General features: G+C 43.7%; 1 pseudogene; it reads right to left on the bottom strand.

Moving 5' to 3' along the window:
- Window positions 1–337: 337 nt before the first annotated feature.
- On the bottom strand, window positions 338–455 carry LOC134912145 (5S ribosomal RNA; annotated as a pseudogene).
- Between the last annotated feature and the right edge of the window lie 8,047 nt (window positions 456–8,502).

Below are 8,502 nucleotides of genomic sequence, written 5' to 3'. Positions count from 1 at the left end.
AGAAAAAAAGAAGAAATACTAACAATTAAAGATAACATTATCAATCCAACTAAACATCACATGATGTAATCTAAGTGTGGCATAATGGCTCTGTGAACGAAAATATGTATGTGTCTCCAATATTGAAAAATATATATTATATATATATGTATGTATAATGTCTTCTTCCTGAATTTTTGACAGTATAACCTATAATAGGGATATACCAGGAAGAAGAAAAATCTGCAATATGATGTGTACCGGGCTCCACCCTAATCCCTGACTGGATATAGATTACAAAAAATGGATAAGGAATAATGTGTGGTTCTAGGTCCTGTGTCCTTGGCTCGGATAAAAATACCTGCAGTACCCGGTATTCCCTGGTGGTCTCCCAACCAGGTACTGACCTGGCCCACAGTGCTTGGCTTCCAAGATCAGATGAGGTTGGGCATACTCAGTATGGTTTGACCGCAGGTAGATATATCACTCCTGATGACACCAGGAACCTTGTATTGTGGACTCTGAGAGAAATCCCAAATGTTTCTTGTAGAAATCCAAAGGTTTCTTGTAGGATTGTTAAATGCTCCCAAATCAAGAAACCAGTGATACCTGGTATTCTCTGATGGTCTCCCAGACCTGGTACTGAAATGGCCCACTTGGTCTTAGCTTCAAAGAAAATCTGATAAAGTGAGGCCTCTTTCGTATTGTAGACCTTGGGTGGATAAATCACATCTAATAATTGCTGGAAGTCCTATAGAAACCAAGACAGTAGGGGGCTATAATCTGGAGGTGTATGATGGGGCTCCCCAGGTTTATAGAAGTCCTGAAGGAATGATGGTGCGACCCTGTATGATAGTAAAGTGTGAAGAAAAAAAGGGAGATATAAAGAAAGAGTATCAGAAAGAAAAAGAGGGGGGGGGGGAAAGGGGGGATCAGGTTTTGTTGCACACCACTTCTGCTTTTTAATCATCTGCCTGGGCATCAAATGAAAAAATGAGAGGGTGGTGAGAAACGACACTGATACCGAGAAAGATAGGGAAACACTTCTACTGTCCTGTTTTATAACATAATGGTGCTCTGTTTACATATTGCATTGCAGAGCCACCCAAATTGTTTAAACAGAATGAGAGGGTGTTCCAGAAATTTCATATGATTTAAAAAATGTTGCTTTATAGGAAAATACTCACGTAGTAATCTATAGTGAATCACGTGTTTCATCCAAAATAATTGGATGATAATCTGTGATAAATCACGTGCAATCCACAACTACTCAAAACAGTCCGCAACACAATAAACCTATTTCAAATTCGCAGTGGATCCAAAATCCCTATCAAAACAAAAAAATATATATAAAGGATATAGGAGGTCATTCCGAGTTGTTCGCTCGCAAGGCGATTTTAGCAGAGTTGCTCACGCTAAGCCGCCGCCTACTGGGAGTGAATCTTAGCATCTTAAAATTGCGAACGAAGTAATCGCAATATTGCGATTACACACCTCGTAGCAGTTTCTGAGTAGCTTCAGACTTACTCGGCATCTGCGATCAGTTCACTGCTTGTCGTTCCTGGTTTGACGTCACAAACACACCCAGCGTTCGCCCAGACACTCCTCCGTTTCTCCGGCCACTCCTGCGTTTTTTCCGGAAACGGTAGCGTTTTTTCCCACACGCCCATAAAACGGCCTGTTTCCGCCCAGTAACACCCATTTCCTGTCAATCACATTACGATCGCCAGAACGATGAAAAAGCCGTGAGTAAAATTACTAAGTGCATAGCAAATTTACTTGGCGCAGTCGCAGTGCGAACATTGCGCATGCGCATTAAGCGGAAAATCGCTGCGATGCGAAGATTTTTACCGAGCGAACAACTCGGAATGAGGGCCATAGTCACTAGTTTTGTGCATATACAAGAGACCAAAAAAATAAAAAAAAATTCAGGAATGACCCTATTAGGAACCATAAAATTGGTAGTTGGTAGGTATTAACAAATTAATAGTATATCCTGGACAATGATGCGGCTTGTTGGAAAATGTAGTATATTCCCATTGTTAAACATATTTCCCTGGTTACTGTATATGTATATCTCCCAATTGCTGGTCAATTTGTTAAAAGGATGTATCAAAAAAATGCATGTGGTCCACAAGTGGTTAATGAAACTGTCAGTGAATGGAAAAAAACAGATTCCCAGGGAAAACTGGGTACGATGAAAAGTCAGGAAAGCCCAGAGACCCACTAATCGGTGGAGGGGTAGAATACCCCCTCAGGTCAATGGACGCCGCTCCTGAGTGTCCGTGGAGAAGGGTGAGCCTGGCAGGGAGACGCCGGTGTCCGCGGTCCGCCGACCGGAAGTTCGGAACACCAGAACCGGAAGTGACTTACGTTTCGCTCAGGAGAGCTTGTTCACTGGATGCCTCCTGTCAGGGTGTTGTGCATCCATGGCGATGTGGAGGAGTGCCCACGTGTCTACTTACCCCTGACCACTCAACATCGGTCGTTAAAGGTGGTAGCAGTGGTGACCTCCAGACCCCCATATCTGCTGATCCTGGGCCGGGACTTTTCATTGCTGCAGGAGCTGGTTACCTGGCATGCTACCAACAAACCATCAACCACCAAAATAACTTAGAAGCCAGAGACCAGAGACTACTAAAGTTTTGCATCCGGGAAAGAGCTGCCGGTCCCAGACTACCCCAAGAGACTGAGTCCGAGGCCCATTGGAACCCAAGTGGTGAGAAGATATCACTGCAGGACTTTGGGAGAGATCAACACGATGACAGCAATTTGGTACACGCCTTTGAGACTGTTAAAGTAGTTGACGGCAGGGTAGTTGATGCTTTACCATCAGAGGGTGAACCATAGTTTGTTTTGAAAAAAGATTTGCTATATAGTGTCGCTACTTTAAAAGGAAAAAGGTAGATCAGCTCTTGGTTCCCTGAAAACTGGAGCAGTTGGTGTTAAAAGCTGCCCATATGCATTTGTGGGGTGGCCATCTAGGGGAGGAGCAAACACTCCAATGCATCCAGTTAAGGTTCTTTTGGCCCGGCATCTATGCTTCCGTTAAGAGGTATTGTCAGGAATGCCCAGTCTGCCAGAGGACAGCCCTTCGGCCAGAGTTTAGAGCTCCACACTGGTACCCCTCCCTATCATTTCCGTACCTTTTGAGCCGATTGGTATGGATCTGATAGGGCCAGTGGAAAAATCTGCTCGAGGGCACCATTACATATTGGTGGTAGTTGATGATGCCACCAGGTACCCAGAAACTATATGAAATCTGCCACTATTGCCAGAGAACTACTGACCATGTATACCCGCCAAGGAATACCGAAAGAGGTCTTAAACTCATGAAAGATTTATGTCGGTTGCTAAACGTAAACAGGATTACCACCTCAGTGTACCACCCACAGACAGATGGCCTGGTAGAAAGATTTAATAAAATCCTTAAGCAAATGATAAAGAGGGCAGTGTCACAAGTAAAACGAGATTGGGATCTGCTCCTACCTTATTTGATGTTTGCAGTCAGAGAGGTACCCCAATCCTCTACAGGGTTTAGCCCCTTTGAGCTCCTCTATGGGAGACAGCCCAGAGGAATTCTAGATCTCTTAAAAGAAGGGTGGGAAGAACAACCATGCCAGGACCCTAACATCATTAAGTTTGTGGCCCAGTTATACGGCCGTCTAAGGCAGATTGCGCCACTACTGAATGAACACTCGGAAAGGGCCCAACAACGTCAGAAACAGAGGTATGACGTCACCTCAGTCAACTGGTCCTTTAATCTGGGAGACAAAGTGTTAGTGCTGGTGCCCACCACAGAAAGCAAGATGTATGCACAATGGCGGGCCCTTATGAGATCATCGAGGCAGTGGGATCGGTCAATTACAGGGTCCGACAGGAGGGTAGAAGGAGGGAGGTACAAGTCTAACATGTAAACCTGTTAAAACCCTGAAAGGAAATTGCCAATCGGCCCACTTTGGTAGATAAAAAGATTTCAGAATGCCAGGTACCCATTGAAGTCTCACTTACTCCTGAACAGAAATGGGAAGTGGTGAACTTGCTGAAACGCTACCAAGATGTGTTTTCTGCCATTCCGGGAAAGACATAGATCATCCAACATGATGTTGTGACTCCACCCGTGGTGGTCATTAAACAGTGGCCCTATCGCATACCCGAAGCGAAGCGGGCAGTGGTAAATCAGGAAGTGGAAGAGATGTTACGCCTAGGGGTTATTGAGGAATCCACCAGTGAGTGGAATAATCCAATTGTCCTAATACCGAACCCTTCAGGTGCCTTACGGTTCTGCAATGACTTCCATAAACTAAATCAAGTGTCCCGGTTTGATTCTTACCCTATGCTCCGGGTTGATGAGTTGGTAGAAAATTTAGCCAATAGTCAATATCTTACTACACTTGATTTGACAAAAGGTTATTGGCAGATCCCGTTAACAGAAGCTGCTAAGGCAAAAACAGACTTCTCTACCCCAGAAGGCTTATTCCAATATAAAATGCTCCCATTTGGTTTACATGGTGCCCCAGCAACCTTCCAGGGAGCTATGAATAAGTTGCTGCGGCCCCACAGGGAATATGCGACTGCATATTTAGATGACATTGTTATTTTCAGCTCTGACTGGGAGTCACACCTACCAAAGGTAGAAGCCGTTTTACAGTCTCTACAGGCACACGGGTTTACCGCCAACCCTGAGAAATGTGCCATTGGTATGATTGAGGCCAAGTATTTGGAGTACATTGTGGCAGAGCACAGGTTAAACCTCAGCCTAGTAAGGTAGAAGCAGTCCTCACCTGGTCTAGACCTAAATGTAAATCACAATTTAGGACATTTCTCGGTTTGGTCGGATATTATGTCAGGTTCATTTGAGATTTCGCCGCTAGAGCGGCTCCACTAACCGAATGTCTTAAAAAACTATTCCCAGATAAGATAACGTGGTCTGGAACAGTGGAAACTGCTTGGCAGGATTTAAGACGAGCTGTATGTACTGAGCCTGTCTTGCAAGCTCCTGACTTTAAAAAGCAATTTGTGTTACAAACGGATGCCTCTGGGACAGGATTAGGAGCAGTCCTATCCCAAGAGGTAGATGGAGAGGAGAAGCCCATCCTCTAACTTAGCCGTAAATTACTGCCCAGGGAGCGCAGGTACTCAACTGTAGAGCAGGAGTGCTTGGCCATTAAATGGGCAGTTGAGTCATTAAGGTATTATTTATTGGGACGAGAGTTTTTGTTGGTCACAGACCATGCACCCTTACAGTGGATGCATACAAACAAAGAGGTGAATGCTCATGTGACCCGTTGGTTTTTGGCTTTGCAGCCATTTAAGTTTGAGGTGAGGCATCGTCCGGGGAAACAGCACCTCAATGCCGATGCCCTTTCCAGGAGGTTTGTAGGTCCTGTTCCTCCAAGAAAGGCTATGGTGAAGCTAGGGGAGGAGGAAGAAGGTGAGGTGGGTGACCTCTGGAAGGTAGTGGAAGGCTGTGTACCTGGGCGGATGACACAGGTAGGGGTGGGTGAGGCAGAGAGCTCACCTGAAAATAGTGTAGCTTCACTAGGGTGGCTGAAGCTAAGGGGGGAGGAGTGTGGAAGAGACAGCATTTTTCCTTGTGAAAGTAATGTGGAGGATCCAAACCAGGTTTTGGAAGCAGTAGCAGAATGCCAGGTGTGTGATCAGCAGCACCTGGGTTTTCCTGATATAAGGGTTTCCAGGGCAAAATCAACTTGCTCTTGATGGTGGAATCACCCAAGTGATAGGCCGGGTTATGTGGGTTAGGCTAGGGACCACTGGAGCTTATCAAGAGTCTGCTATGCTGAGAGTGCCTGTATGCTATTGCCTGTAATACCGACTGCATATGGATTTAACTTGCTATGTGGTGACCTGCTGTTCAAAATAAACAACAAAAGTGTTCATCTGAGTCCCCGTGTTTGTGATCCTTGTCACATCGTGGTGGAGCATGCGAGCAAGGACACGGTGTACAGTAGAAACTGTTGTTAAGCATACTGGTGTTTAAACTGCAAGTTTTCCCTTTTCTTTTCTTCCTCTCTGGTTATGCAGTGCAAGTGGCAGCCACCGAAGTGTTCATCTGAGTCCCCGTGTTTGTGATCCTTGTCACGATATATATATATATATATATATATATATAAAGTCCAGAGGTGAAGCGCACACACTTAAAGGATGTTAGAAGGGTGCCGTGTCAATTGTTATTGATACCATAGTTCCCAATGCTTACCCTGAAAGGGTTTAGACAAAAGGAGACCAGCACACCACCATATGAAAAAATATGAAAAACATTTAATGAATCAGTAGCATTATCAGGCCTTTTGAAAAAAGTTTTTAGTACTCATCATGAGGCTTTCAGCAGTATTCAAGCAGAACAGCCATCCCAACGGCCCGTTTCGGTTGTCACACCTTCATCATGGGGTCAGCCGAAACGGGCCGTTGGGATGGCTGTTCTGCTTGAATACTGCTGAAAGCCTCATGATGAGTACTAAAAACTTTTTTCAAAAGGCCTGATAATGCTACTGATTCATTAAATGTTTTTCATATTTTTTCATATGGTGGTGTGCTGGTCTCCTTTTGTCTAAACCCTTTCAGGGTAAGCATTGGGAACTATGGTATATATATATATATATATATATACTAGGAATATGGGTACCTCTATGCGCTAATTAGAGTATACAATCATTTTAAGTTTAATAAAGACTCTTTTACGTTTTGACTTTTAGTAACTTCTAATTATCAGATAATATTCTCATCTTAGCTACTACCCCAAAAAAGGCCCCTTGCCAGTTTGGGCCTAGAATTTAAATAAACAGATAGTTATTTTTGGGAAGTTACTATCTTGTGGAACTTAGTTCTCACTACTCAATTCAAAAATAAGGTAGCTACCTTATATATAGGATGACTATGATATTGATTCCTAAGAAACTATTTTGAGTACACCCAATACATTTCTATACATATGTGACACTTAAACCAATTTAATATCAACAAAATAAATTAAAACAATCCACAAATATTGCACATAATACTTTTCCTTATAAACATTTTGAACACAATTAGGTGTCAGTATACAACGAGTCAGGTCAGTTGCCAGATAATTTATTTTTAACGACAATAAAAGAGTTTTCACCCAATGCGTTTCATCTATAGCGACTTCTTCAGGGGTGTTATATTGCATTCTTAAGAAGATTCCCAATTATATGGCCCTGTAGCACCTGATTATGATTATTGGAGTTTAGGCTTCCTTTAAGGTCATTGAGATTCCTGCATTCATGAATAGTAGTATGTTAACAAATTTGCAGTTGGGTTTGGCCTGCGAAATCACAGTGCATCACCAGTATGACACACTTAGACAATAGATGTATCTAAATTCCTGCACTATAAAGAATAATAAACAATAGGGGAAATTTACTAAGGTCCCGATTTTGACCGAGATGGTGTTTTTTCTTCAAAGTGTCATCTCTGGAATTTACTAAACTCAAATCACGGCAGTGATGAGGGTATTCGTATTTTTTTGGAACTCAAAAAAAAAATTACGAATGAATACACCATCGGTCAAATATGCCTGTTATTTGGTAGAACTCTGTAATTTATTAAAAAGTAATTCACAAACACTGCCGGCAATAGCCAAACACTGCCGTGAAACAATACAAATTGTAAAAAAAATGCTGAAATAAAACAGACCTGCTTTTTTTAACCGTGTTCTGATAGGCATGCACGGATCCATGAGATCCGTGCATGTTTATCAGTGGGAAGGGGTGGGAAAGTGTTAAATTTGCTGGAAAAAAATGTGTGGGGTCCCCCCTCCTAAACAAAACCAGCCTCGGGCTCTTTGAGCCGGTCCTGGTTGAAAAAATGTGCGGAAAAAATGACAGGGGTTCCCCCATATTTAATCAACCAGCACCGGGCTCTGCGCCTGGTCCTGGTTCCAAAAATATGGGGGACAAAAAGCGTAGGGGTCCCCCATAATTTTGAAACCAGCACCGGGCTCCACTAGCCAGGTACATAATGCCACAGCCGGGGGACACATTTATATTGGTCCCTGCGGCCCTGGCATTACATACCCAACTAGTTACCCCTGTCCGGGGTACCCTGGAGGAGTGGGAACCCCTTAAATCAAGGGGTCCCCCCCTCCAGCCACCCAAGGGCCAGGGGTGAAGCCCGAGGCTGTCCCCCCCATCCAAGGGCAGCGGATGGGGGGCTGATAGCCTTTTTGTAAAAATGTGAATATTGTTTTTAGTAGCAGTACTACAAGTCCCAGCAAGCCTCCCCTGCAAGCTGGTACTTGGAGAACCACAAGTACCAGCATGCGGTGGAAAACCGGGCCCGCTGGTATCTGTTGTACTACTACTAAAAAAATACCCCAATAAATACAGGAGACACACACCTTGAAAGTATAAGTTTATTACATTCATGCACACCTCCAAACATACATACTTACCTATGTTCACACGAGGGTCGGTCCTCTTCTCGATGTAGAATCCATGGGGTACCTGTGGGAAAAATTATACTCACATAATCCAGTGTAGA

Source organism: Pseudophryne corroboree, chromosome 4 (genome assembly GCF_028390025.1).
Source record: "Pseudophryne corroboree isolate aPseCor3 chromosome 4, aPseCor3.hap2, whole genome shotgun sequence".
Lineage (NCBI taxonomy): Eukaryota > Metazoa > Chordata > Amphibia > Anura > Myobatrachidae > Pseudophryne > Pseudophryne corroboree.
Note: the sequence above shows the minus strand (reverse complement) of the source record. Positions and strands in the feature narration are given on the sequence as shown.